This window comes from Schistocerca cancellata, chromosome 1 (genome assembly GCF_023864275.1).
Source record: "Schistocerca cancellata isolate TAMUIC-IGC-003103 chromosome 1, iqSchCanc2.1, whole genome shotgun sequence".
Classification (NCBI taxonomy): Eukaryota; Metazoa; Arthropoda; class Insecta; order Orthoptera; family Acrididae; genus Schistocerca; species Schistocerca cancellata.
This window is the reverse complement of record NC_064626.1, coordinates 305530020-305544665: the sequence shown is the minus strand read 5'-3', so window position 1 is coordinate 305544665 and position 14646 is coordinate 305530020.

The following is a 14646-nucleotide window of genomic DNA, read 5'->3' as shown; positions in this document are numbered from 1 at the left end:
ATGGTATAACTTGAATACATAATTGAGGTCTAGAAGATGAGCAACACTTAGCTGCAGATGTCATCAAAATTACACTGGTGAGACATTGTGACTCCACTTTTCCTCTGCAATTATCTACAAGATGTTACTGTAGAAGTCGATGTTACTGTAGAAGTCAATCTCAGCATGACAGCAAAGTGTTGTATTTTGCAATTACTTTGGTCTTATTTTTATCCCTAATTTTGCTACATCCAAAGCAACACTTAGCTTTTTCATTCTCCAGTCTCTCTATACATGCCCTCACAAAGCAGTGAGAACTGTGGAGCTTTTGGAAAAAAAAAAAAAAAAAAAAAAAAAAAAAAAAAAAAAAAACGCTATTCATACCCCTCATTACTTTTAATTGTACTGGCAGTGTTATGAAAACGCATTAGTGTCAAACACTTAAAACCTACACTGTGGATATGATGGCTTCAAAAAATTAATGGAATAATATGGTACAATTTATTTTTTGTGGAAGTGCTTTGAAACCCTGTAGTAGGCTTTAAGTTCATTTTATTGAGAACAACTAGCATTTGAAAATTGTCTTGCTTAATGTTATACAGTCTCAATCTTGAGGAATCCTAAAAGATACATTCACATATGTCCCATATTGATTTCTGTGGTTACTCCACACAATGTTGCTGTCTATTAGCACTGACAGCTCTAAGCAAATGCCATCTGCCATTGCGTTGTCTGTGGTGAGAGGTAATGCCTGAAATTTGCTATTGTCAGCACACTCTTCACACTGTGGCTCTTGGAATATGGAATTCCCTAATGTTTTCCAACATGGAATGTCTCCTGCGTCTATATTCAATTAGCATTCTGCATACAAAGTCTATTAAATCCTGTTGTGCAGCCGTGATCATGTTGGAAACGTATTCACAAGACTCAGCTGAGTACAAATGACAGCTCTGCCTATGCACTGCCCTTTTATACCTTGTGTACGTGGTACTACCGCCCTCTGTATAAGTGCATATTGCTATGCAATGACTTCCGTCACCTCAGTGTAATGGTAAACATTGTCATCCATATATCAGGGACAGTACACCCATATACATAAACCATATTTTCCAATACATACACTCCCTTGTAACAGCAAAATACTGAACAAAATACTTCCATTCTTGTATTGGAAATTAAAGTACACCTGTAAACGTAAGCTATATTTTCCAATGCACATATATGCTATCAACTCCAAAGTCTATACTGTGGCAGTGAGCTGCTGCATAAACAGAGAACTTGGATGGCCTGAGGGGTGAGGAACAGAGTGGGGGATCAAGCCCCACCTCTCCCATGCAGGTCTGGCAACCTATGTCCATGTTCTGTCCTCCTTTGAAAGCAGAACTTAAGAAATACTCATAAGGGATGGGCAGTCCCTCCAGGTGTTGTGAAGGCCATACTCGAACCCCACCATGGACCCCATTTAGTCTCTTCACTCATTCCAAACTAAGAAAAGAAACCCATGCTCAATGCACAACACAAAGCAAAGCAGAGTATACAAAACATTCGCCAGTGGCTACAGATCAATTGTTTGCTGATGTTGGCAGTATCTTAAATATGTAGTTTAGGCCTGGCCTCTGCCGCTATGTTTGGGAACCACAGACCAAAACACCCTCGACCTAAAACTGCCACGGTATAGTGTCTGCATATTATAACACCCTCTGATACAAATGACACCCCTATCCTGACATGCCACACAACAAAAGCAAATTATGCCTCAAAACAAGAATTTTTGAGAGTACATTCACTTTATGTTCAGCTGGAAAACAGAAAAATTGATACCATTGAGAAAAAAAAGTGAAAAACTGTGAAATACAAAATAATAAACATGTGTTTACTTACGTTTAAAATAGATTAAACTTTCAGTTGTTGTGACTGATGACAAACTCATCGACCTCTCCTTGCAAGTCAGTGACCTTTGTCGCAGTGCTTTCTATTGCAAAAGAGAAGAAGAAACTGGTAACACAAAAACAAAGCAAATATACACTAAATTAGAAATAAAGATCGTTTAATAGATAACCATATGGACGTGGCCAATTGTGTAAACAACTACTTGAGTAATGAGTAAGATGTCTAGATGTCTACATGAAATTCCAATGTGTCTATCAAAAGACTGCAGTAGCAGCATAAAAGTCTTATTGTCTTCCTTTTCAAAAATAATAGAAACTATTATGAGAAACAGATTTATGGTTTATTTAAATAAATACCAACTTCGGTGCAAAGAACAATTCGGCTTCAAGTCTGGAAAGGGATCAGACACTGCTACAGTAAAATTTACAAAAGTAGTTTTAGAGTTCCTAGGCAAAGGGGAACATGTAACAGGCATTTTCCTAGAGCTCAGTACAACATTTGACACAGTTGGTCACGAAATACTTTCTGCTAAACTTGAAGCACTACGAATGAGGGAGATGGTAAAGAGATTGTTTAGGTCTTACCTAACAGACAGAGTGCAGAGGGCAGAGAGATCCCAAATTTCAAGTGCTCTAATTATATGGGGAAACATCTTCCAGACCCTGAATATTTGAACATTGGAGTTCCTCAAGGGCGCGCATTAGACCAAGTACTGTTTCTCATTTACATTACTGACTTCACACTGTGGGCCACAAAAGGAGAAACTGTTATTTGCTGATGACAGAAATATTATAATTATGGATGGGACACCAAGAATGTTAGAATTAAAGGTTGAAAAGGAACTTATGGCAAATTGAAACTGGTCAAATAACAATAAAGTAACTCTTAATGTAAAAAAGACTAATAATATGAGCTTGTTCTGGCACCAAATTTGAGGTATGCATGCTATGTCTTACGAATACTAACCACTGTGAAATAGCTCATGCCTAAAAGCAACATACTATGCGCACATCCATTCTAACATCAGTTATGGCATAATATTCTGGGGTGCAAATGTTCAGAATGTGTTCAAACTGCAAAAAATGAGCCATCAGAATAATGAGCACGAGTCTCAAAATGGCTCACTGCTTTGAGCTTTCAGAAAATTGGGTGTTCTGACAGTTCCAAGTGAAAATATATATTAACAAACTGCAGTTAGAAACTGAGCAATATGAAGCAAACAGCTCCACACATCATCATCAAATCAGGTACAGTAATTGCTTGTAGTTGGATAGAATGAATCAAGACCCAAACCGCTCTGTTTTACAAAGGAAGATATACACTGATAAGCCAACACATCATGACCACTGCCCACCATGGCATTGGATGCTGCCTATTGGTGTTGCGTGCACATGACACAGTAACGAAAGTATGTAAGCAGAGCAGACACAGATGGGAGAACACCCCAGTGAAGGTACGGACTACAAATGAGGACTCCATTGAGATAAGTGACACTGACAAAGGGCGGGTTATCATTACACAAAGCCTGTGAATCAGTACTTTGAAAATAGTGAAGCTGTTGGAATGTTCATGTGCTACTTTTGCAAGTATCTGCAGAAAGGAGTAGAAGGACAGTTGGATGTCCATGACACTTCACAGAAAGTGGGGTTTGGAGACTTGTCTACTCTGCAAAGTAGAATAGATGCTGTGGCATCGCTCCTAAAGAGCGCAATGCTGGTGCATACCGTTTGTCAAACATTGTTGACCATCGAGCTCTGCAGCAGACCAGCCTTGTGTGTTCACGTGTCGATCCAACGACATTGTCAGTTATGATCGCAGTGGGCATGGGACCATTGGGATTTGACCATCAATCAATGGAAATGGGTTGGTTCTTTGGGTTAATCACTTTTTTGCTACACCAGGTTGATAGTCATCTCCACTAACACTGTCATCGAGGTGAACGACGATTCTAAATGTGCAACACACCACAGACACAGGCTGATGGAAGCAGTATTATGCTATGGGAGACATTCTCCTGCACTTGCATGAGTCCTGTGATAGTAATTGAAGACACGCTGACAGCTGTGAACCACCTGCATCCCTTCATGCTTGATGTGGTCCGCAACAGCGATGTAATCTTCCAGCAGTATAATTGCCCATGTCTCTGTGCCAGAACCATGCTGCATTGGTTTTAGGAACATTATAATGAACTCAAGTTGATATCTCAGCTACAAAATTTGTCTGCTGTAAATACTATGGAACCCATCTGGGTCACTATTGGGGATCATCACCGCATGCGTAAATCAGCAGCCTGTTATTTATGTGAATTATATGACCTGCGCATAGACATCTAATGTCACATATCTTCACAAACCTACCAACAAACTGTCTGATCCCTGATATGAAGAAATAATGCTGTATTTTGTTCCAAAGATGGACAAAAACTCTATTAAACAGGTGATCCAAATGTTTTGGCTCATCAGTGTATAATAAACTACCAAAAAAGATCAATAACATAAAGGAGTTCTATAAATTTAAAACATATCTTTATGATATTTACCAAATAATAGTTTTTAATCCATTAAAGAGTTCATACAACTTAAAATTATTGCATATAAATAAGCAGGTCAACCAATTACAAAGTAGACAAAGAGGATGGAATATGCTTGTACGCAACATTGCAGTAATTTACTCAATGCAATACAGTGCCAGATTATATTGTTGGAGGTGTCTTACGGTTCATTTCTCTTGTTTGAAGCAGGCTCCTTTGGTTTTGTAATGTAGTGATAAATTGTGTATATTTGAATTATGAGTTTCTTATGTATACCTTTGTGTGTGTAATGATAACATCCATAAAAAGGAATCTGTGTAAGAATGAATGAATGAATGAATGAATAAACTGAGGTGTTATCAGACATTAAATAAGGTTTTACAGGTTGCATACACAAAAATGTTTTTTCACTGACTTATACTGCAACATGACAATTTGTACAAATCATGTAATGGAAGTTTTATATTGCTCTAACAACATGAGCAATGTGAGTAAATTGTCAGTCTTTACTCCGATTTGCTCTTCATGTGTAATGATGAGATTTTTTAATGTATCAATTTCTGCCTCAGTATTATTTATAAAATATTCACTTTTTGATTTTAGAGAAGTGATTCCTGTAATTGCTTCAGAGTTTGAAATAAAACATCTCCCCAAGTTACGCCTCCATTGTATGTAAAACTTTATCAAATACTAAAGGTCTGAAATTAGTTGGTTGTGCATGTTTCAGGCTGTCTTTATTCGGAAAATCACAAACATATTCCCCAAGATAATTTGGCAACTTCGAAATCTAGCATGAGGAATCTGTGGGAACATCAACACCTACTTACATTAAGTAAAAGTGTAAGGCTGGTCAAACAGGTACAGCTACATCTACACCATATTCCACAAGCTGCCTAATGGTGTACGGCAGAGGGTACTTTCAGTACCACTATCTGATCACTCCAAACCCATTCCACTCACGAAATAGTGCATGGGAAGAATGATTGTCGGTAAGCCTCTGTATTGGCCCTAATTCTAAAATTTTCTCCTTGTGGTCAATATGCAAGACATATATGGGGAGAAGTAATATGTTGTCTGACTACTCCTGAAAAGTGCTGTCCCAAAATTTCCGCAGTATATCTCTCCATTGTGCGCAACACCTCTCTTGTAACGTCTGCCAGTGGAGTTTGTTTAGCATCTCCGTAATGCTCTCTCGCCAGCTGAACGATCCCGTAACGAAACACTCCACTCCTTGTTGGATCTTCTCTATCAGTCCTACCTGATAGCGATCCCAGATGAACGAACAATACTCAAGAACCAGGTGAACAAGCACCTTATAAGCCACACCTTTCATGGATAAGTTACATTTCCTTAAGACTCTTCCGATAAATCTGAGTCTGGTGTCTGCTTTTCCCACTTTCTGTTTTATATGGTCACTGCTTTTCCCACTTTCTGTTTTACATTGTCATTCCCCTTAAGGTTGCTCTGGATAATCACACCTAGATATTTTACGGCACACGCTGTGTCCAGCTGTTTGTCACCAATAGTGTAGCACTTCAATAGTGGATATCTTTTCCTATGTATGCGCAATATATTACAGTTATTTACATTCAGGGTCAATTGCCAGAGCCAGACCATTCAATTCTCTGCAGGTCATTCTGCAAATTCTTACTAGCTTCTGCCATTGCTACTTTGGTATAGACAACTGCATCATCTGCGAATAGCCTTAAAGTGTGTCCAACACTTTCCACTGGATCATTTATATATACTGTAAACAGCAGTGGTCCTATCACACTTCCCTGTGGCACTCTGGATATTACCTTTACACCTGTTGATTTAGTTCCATCAAGAGCGAGGTGATGAGTTCTAGTTGCAAGAAAGTTTTGAATCCAATTTCAGGTCTGCTCTGATAACCCGTAATCTCAAGTTTTTTTCCTTAAACAGCAATGCGGGACAGTGTCAAATGCCTTACTGAAATCAAGGAACATGGCATCAACATGAGCACTGTTGTCCACTGCACTGTGGCTCTCATGGAGGAACAGAGTGAGCCGAGTTTCACAGGATCTCTGTTTATGGAATCCATGTGGATTTTTATAGAGGAGATGTTCATTTTCCAAAAACATCATAATTCTTGAGCATAAAACATGTTCCATAATTCTACAACATATTGACGTCAACAATATAGGTGTATAATTGTGTGGATCTGTCTTATGGCTTTTCGTAAAAACAGGAATGACCTGCGCTTTTTTCCAGTCGTTAGATACCTTTCGTTGCTCAAGTGATCTACAAGAAATAACTGCTAGAAGGGAGCAAGTTCTTTCACATAATCTTTATACAATCTCATACGTATCACATCTGGTCCTGAAGCCTTTCCATTACAAAGCGATTGTAGCTGCTTTTCAATTCCGTGATCAGTTATCTCAGTATCTGCCATTTCGATGCTCGTACGATTGAAACAACTCTGGAAGACTGAATTCAATATTTTGACTTTCTCTCTGTTATTTCAGTTTCGGTGCCGGTGTGGTCATTGAGAAAATGAATAGATGATTGTGACCCACTTACTGACTTTACATACGACCAAAATCTCTTAGGGTTTTTACTCAGATTGGTTGACAACATCTTACTTCGAAATCATTGAATGCTTCTCCCACTGCTCTCCTTATGCTTATTTTCAGTTTGTTCAACTTTTGTTTGTCAGCTAGGTTTTTACTTCTCTTGAATCTGAGATGAAGTGCTCTTTGTTTGCGTAGCGCTTTCGTAACATAGCTATTAAATTATGAAGGATCTTTCCCATCCCTTAAAACTTTACTCAGAACATACTTGCCTATGGCATATTGAATGATGCCTTTGAATTTTTTCCATTTGTTCTCCACAACTTTGCCCTCATCACCGAATATTTGATGCTGACTGCTGAGATATTCTGAAATTTGTATCCTGTCACCCTAGCTGATGTGTAGGTACATGATGAAAGAACCCCCCCAGGATATCGTAAAGTTAATATCTATTAAGAAAACAAAAAATTGAAGCACCGATAGATCATAAGCATTAGCAAAGACGTTAATTATGAAAGACAAATGAAAGAAAAAACTTCCAATTTTTTGTACAGGTTGTTTTTTTCTTCTTCTTTTTTCACACACACACACACACACACACACACACACACACACACACACACACTCACACTCACACTCGTAAGTAGAAGAATGATGAAGATGTGCGATTTTAAATATGAAGTATTACGAGTTCTACAGGGCTATTACAAACGATTGAAGTGATTTCATAAATTCACAGTAGCTCCATTCATTGACATATGGTCATGACACACTACAGATACGTAGAAAAACTCATAAAGTTTTGTTCGGCTGAAGCCGCACTTCAGGCTTCTGCCGCCAGAGCGCTCGAGAGCGCCGTGAGACAAAATGGCGACAGGACACGTGTATCTGGACATGCTGGAAAATTGGCTCATGCCACAACTGGAGACCGACAGCGCCGACTTCATTTTTCAACAGGATGGTGCTCTACCGCACTTCCATCATGATGTTCGGCATTTCTTAAACAGGAGATTGGAAAACCGATGGATCGGTCGTGGTGGAGATCATGATCAGCAATTCATGTCATGGCCTCCACGCTCTCCCGACTTAACCCCATGCGATTTCTTTCTGTGGGGTTATGTGAAACATTCAGTGTTTAAACCTCCTCTACCAAGAAACGTGCCAGAACTGCGAGCTCGCATCAACGATGCTTTCGAACTCATTGATGGGGACGTGCTGCGCCGAGTGTGGGAGGAACTTGATTATCGGCTTGATGTCTGCCGAATCACTAAAGGGGCACATATCGAACATTTGTGAATGCCTAAAAAAACTTTTTGAGTTTTTGTATGTGTGTGCAAAGCATTGTGAAAATATCTCGAATAATAAATTTATTGTAGAGCTCTGAAATCGCTTCAATCATTTGTAATAACCGTGTACGTATCGTGTGTGTGCATGAATAATAGTATATTCAACAACAGTATCAGGTATTTTTTATTTATTGAAGTGAAGTGAAAACTATATAAGGAGGATTTTTTTGATTATGACAACTGCTAGTGTTCTCAGAGTCCACTGCCTGCGACTACAATTGAAATGTAAGCGAAGTCCGATAGCCAAGAAAATTTCAAATAAGCACAGAACATTTATTATATTGTACAAAAAGTGTTTTCATATGAATATTTTATAATATTTAGCAATAAAATTTATATTTAATTTTTTATTAACTCAACACACTGAGCAAATACATCTTCCTACCTTTCTTAACATTCCTAGTAGGACCTGTCGTCATAGATGCTGTCACAGCCTTATGATCACTGATACCTTCCTCTGCGTTAACTGATTCAATAAGTTCAGGTCTGTTTGTTGCCAGAAGATCTAAGACGTTATCCTCATAAGTTGGTTCTTTAACTATCTGCTCAAGGTAATTTTCGGACAAGATATCCAGAACATGCCACATGATTACCTGCCTCTGGCACCAGTTTTGATGGCATAACACTCCCAATCTATACCTGGAAAATTGAAGTCATCCCCTATTACAACAGCATGATCAGGAAAATTACTAATGATATTCTGCAAGTTTTGTTTGAGGCGCTTCACAACTACAGATGCTGACCCAGATGGTCTATAGAAGCATCCGATCACCATTTTTGACCGTTCTTTGATACTCAGTTTCACCCAGATTAATTCACATTCGGAATCCGTGATAACCTCGCTAGATTTTATCAAATTTTTTTACTGCAATAAACATGCTGCCACCATAGGTGACTAACCTATCCTTACGATAAATATTCTAGTGTGAACTTAGAATTTTGTTGTCATTGACATCTGGTTTCAACCAGCTTTCTGTTCCCAATACTGTCTGTGTATTATAACCTTCATTATGCGATACTAATTCTGGAACCTTTCCTTGGATGCTCCTGCAGTTTACTAAGATCATATTAAGAGAGCATTTCAGAGAAAGTTTAAGAAATTTTAAATGGGGAGACGTATATAATGAGCCAAATGCCAATGATAAATGCAACATGTTTCTTGATAAATTTATATCCCTTTTTGAACACTGTTGCCCCCAAAAATTACTAAATGTTACAGCAAACAGTTTTCAAAGAAACTTGGATCACTACATGTATCAAAGCATCTTCAGAAAGGAAAAGAAAATTGTATGAGGCAGCAAGAATTAGTAAAGACCCAGGAGTAATTTTACACTATAAAAATTATTGTAACATACTGAGTTGTCAGAAAATAAAAAAAAAATATGTATATTAGATATGAAATTAACAACTTGGGCAATAAAATCAAATCAGTATGGAATGTTGTTAGAAGAGAGACAGGAAAAGTAACCAGTGGGGTAGATTGCATAACTATTAAACAGAATGAGACCATCTTTACCAACAGTACACAAGTAGCTAATATACTTAACAACCATTTCTTATATTTAGGTGAAAAAATTGGTGAGAACAGTTCAAAAGAAAAAGCCAAGCAGTACATGGAAGAGCCAGTTTTCGGAAATCCTAGTCAAATTAATTTTCATCTAACAACCTCTTTGATAAATGATCTGTCGGAGTAGATGATATCTCTAACAAGATATTAAAACAATGTGGAGCAGTTACAGCTGATGTTGTGTGTCACATCTGTAATGTATCACTAACTCAAGATGTTTCCCCAGCTAGGTTAAAATATGCCATTGTCAAGCGTCTCTACAGTAAAGGGACACCACAGATGTCAATAATTAATGGTCAGTATCCTTGCTCAGAGCATTTTCAAAAATTGTGGAGCAAGTAATTTACTCAAGAGTGGTTGGTCATCTTAGCAGTAATGGGATACTTAGCAAATCACAGTTTGGATTTCAAACCTGTTGTTCCACTGGGACAGCAATATACAATTTTACTGCCCACATAATAGTCTTTAAATAGTAAAATATCACCAACAGGAATATTCTGTGACTTACCAAAGCGTTTGATTGTATGAACCATAACATTATGTGACAGGAATTACAATTCATGGTATAAAGGGAACAGCAAATGAGTGGTTTAAGCTATATCCACAGAACAGGGCCAGGGCAGAGCATACAAAGTTTTTGGGTGTACATATATACGAGAATCTTAAGTGGAAAATTCATATTTTGGATCTCCTAAAGCGACTAGGTTCAGCAACTTTTGCAGTCAGAATAATTGCTAATTTTGAGGTTGAGGATATAGAAATCAGCTAGCTAACACACTTTGCATACTTTCACTCTCTGATGTCAGACGGAATAATATTTTGGGGTAACTCAACAGTTAGGCAAAAAGTATTCACTGCTCAAAAGAAAGTGGTTAGAATAATATGTGTGGCTCATAGTTGCACATTTTGTAGGCATCTTTTTAAAAGGTTAGGAATCCTTACAACAGCCTCACAGTATATGTACTGTAATTAAATTTGTTCTCAGCAACATGGACCATTTTAAAAACAACAGTGACATTCGTGATTATAATACCAGAAGAAAGAAAGACTTACACTATCCTCTACTTAACCAATCTTTGGCACAGAAAGTGGTAAAATATGCTGCTGTAAACCTTTTCGATAAATTACCATTTAAAATAAAATGTCTAATAGGCAGCAGTAACAGTTTTAAAAATAAATTTAAATCATATCTCCTTGACAACTACTTCTATACCATGGATGAATTCTTCAATAGGAATAAATAAATCTGTAGGTATAAGATATGTATTTTGTGCCATTTAAGTACATGGGGGAGGTAACAAAAATTTTAAGCTTTTTTATAATAATAATAATAATAATAATAAAAACACACACCTTCATTCATGTGTGCATTTCTTATGCACTTGATACGTTCCACATCATAACAGTTACTGTGACACTGATCAATGGAACACGCAACTAACTTTTGATGCCCCATCTACACTTTCTTACCACACAAGTGAAACCCGAGTCTGATTCACTCATTCGATTGAACTGATCTCTTGTTCCTTCCACTGAGTTGATTACAAGGACGATATCAGTATTTGCCCTGAAGGAAATCAGATAGTGACTTGCACTTTTCTAGCAAACGTGTGAAGAACAAGCATACAAGAAAAATAAAAGAAAAATTTAACTTTGCACTAAATCCTAATGCTTCTGCACCTCATTCTGAATTTTCTGCCTGAATGTTTATGTCACATTGACAGACCCATCTACTATGACGGATTTCAATTTATGGTTCGTACAGTAAAGGTAGATTGCTTGTGCGCCTTTCCTGCATAAGGAGCACTCATAACTGCACTTCCATCATGTGTTTGTGCAGTACAGTAAATTAATTCCACAGTTTGCTACTTTTTTTAATGCAGAATAACAAAGAAGCAGCATTCATTTTTTTTCAGGTTGAAAGCCTAGAAACTTCTCGTATATGTTACTATCTAAATATTACCGAATGCCAACTGATAGTTGCCAAGTTTTTGAACAATATTTTGACTTGTCAACCATTAGAGCAAAATACTGGGCTATTTTTCACTTGCTCTGAAATATTTTCTCACACGATGTTGGATCATGGTGTTAAGAATTTCAATTTGTAGATCATCATGTATACATATTTCCTCATTAGTTCAATTAACTGTAAAAAATTTCCCTTATGTGCATTACCTTTTGATTCATTATGACCTCTTTGAGGTTTTCCTTGATGGGTGTGCATCGAGGTTAACTTTTTACATATCAGTATCGCACTTTCAGGCACTGTAGTGCAACAAACCGAGAAGAAAATGCATCTTGGATAGGGCTGGATAGGGCTTTAATCTAGATTGCACTGTATGGTGTGCTTTTGTTACACAACATGAACACAGGACATGTGATCTAGTTAGCCAACTACAGTGAACACAGCAGACATGCTCTATTCAGCCAATGTGCTACTTCGTTGTGCACACACACAGACAAAATATATACACTACAGAAGTAAGTAGAGCTATGGCTTCTGTGTAGGCACATGGTGAAAGACCCCCGGATATGGTAAAGTTCAAATTTATTTTTAAAAAATGTAATGAAGCAGTGGTCGACCATAAATGTCGACAAAGACATTAATTATGAATGCGCAGTAAGGAGCAGACAAATGGAAAAAAAAAGAAAAAAATATCACCCATTTTTTCTTTGTACATGATCTCTCTCTCTCTCTCTCTCTCTCTCTCTCTCTCTCTCTCTCTTTCATCTAGAAGGATGGTTAAGACGTATTGCTCAAAGTATGAAGTATTATGAATGTTATGTATTATATGTGAGTCTGAATAAGAGAAGACTTAACAACAGTATTAAGTATTTTTATTTTTTGATATGCACTGATGTCTTTGAAGTTGGCTGCCTGCATCTAAAATTGAAATGTAAGAGAGGAAGTCCGAATAGCCTAAATTCGTATATGCAGAACATGTCTAATAATGCAATTGTACTATACTTAATTTTTTTCCCATTTCTTATTTATTATAACACAACTGGCGACCTGTGTACCAGGACTCCAGAGCACTGGTTGTGAGTAGTGTTTGTCAACTATAGCTATAGTAAAATTTCTATGATGTTGTTATAAGTCATAAAAACTAATTTTATGTTTGTATGAATCACAGCAAGGAGCAAGTAAAACAAAAGCAAAAAATGAGGTGATATTTTGGATAGGAATGAGAATTGAATGAAGGCTATGTACAAATTTTCAGTAGTAAGCTGTTTTGATTGGTGCAGCAGAAGGTAGGACAGCTACGCAAGTTGCTTGCATGGTTACACTTGGTACTGCCTCTTTTGAAGTAGATAGAAACCTTTTCCTCATTATTCCCTTTCTTGAGTTTTATTTGCGAAAAATTTACAGAAATTTTTTAGTGTGATATGCATTGTCGGTAAAACTAATGAATTGTGACAATAGTTGGCACATCATAATAGACTTAAAAAAGTTTTTGACATCACATAAATTACAATTGTCAGGTATAATAATTAGCATATGGAATTTTAACATTTTTGTGAAATCTCTATTTTTTGCATATTCATACAACATGGCAGAAAAATATATGTCCAGTTTCGATAGCGACAGTGAAAACGCAATTAGAATTGCGTGATCGAACAATTGAAGTCCAGGCGCCATGCGTGCCTATTGCAAAAGGTTTAAGTAGATCAGAGATGATTGTCACGGGAGTGACAAATGATAGTGACGTTCCACAGCAGAATAAACTTGACGACACAATGTTTACAATTGATGTGACAATGTCATGCATCTCCCAGAGCGACATACTGCACATGAACAAAACATCAGAGAGGGATCCCAGTATGCATTTTGACAACACGTTACAAATACCACTTGGTCACAACACAGACATTAACTTGGCAAGTTCAGCTGACAGCAACCACAGTAGTGCAGATGATGCACTGCTATGGCAGTTATTATCTAACAAACACAAAATTAGTATCAACACAAATTTCAGTGATATGAAACAAGATATGACTACCAAAATTGATAATTTGGCACAGAATCTGAACTCCATCACACAAGATCTAAATATAATGAAACACGATATGAATACCAAAGTTGATAATTTTACACAAGATATGAACGTGGTACAACATTAACAAAACACTGTTACACAAGGTGTAAAGACAATGAAACAAAAACAATTACAAGTATTCAAGGATTTGCAAGAAACGGTCTCACAGAAATTCAATGTTTTAGCCAAAAATTGTCGCACTGAAATAGACAAAAAATTAAATGATATGAAAAAACAAGTAAAGCATGAAGTAATTTCTGAAGTTAACAGTAACATTATGGAGTTAAAACAGAAGGTAGATTCTTTTAACAACGACCATGATCTAGTAGAGCAACAGATAATGGAAATCACAGAAGTGAAAACAAATATTTAAGGAGCTGCACAAAACCAGTTGTGTTCGACAGTAAAAACGTTAAACACTGTCGTTAACAAACTAAAAAAAGACTATGAAGGTAGCAACATTAGAAGCTGACTCAGCATGTGCTAAGAAGGTGAGAGAAAAGATCTACGAAAATGTGAGTGATATCATTAGTCAAGCTGAAGCAGGTATGTCAGTAAGAGTAATACCATAGCAGAGCAGTTGTTACCTGATTGTAAGTCATACACAGATGTAGTAGAAAAGGCTATTCAGAAAAAAGAAAATGAAATAGTGAACAAGGTAAACATTAACCTACAAGTTGCGGAAAATAGGATATGCAATCTTTTAGAAGAAAATATTACCAGATCTCGAAATACGCACTTAAATAATACACAGTCTACAGTGAAC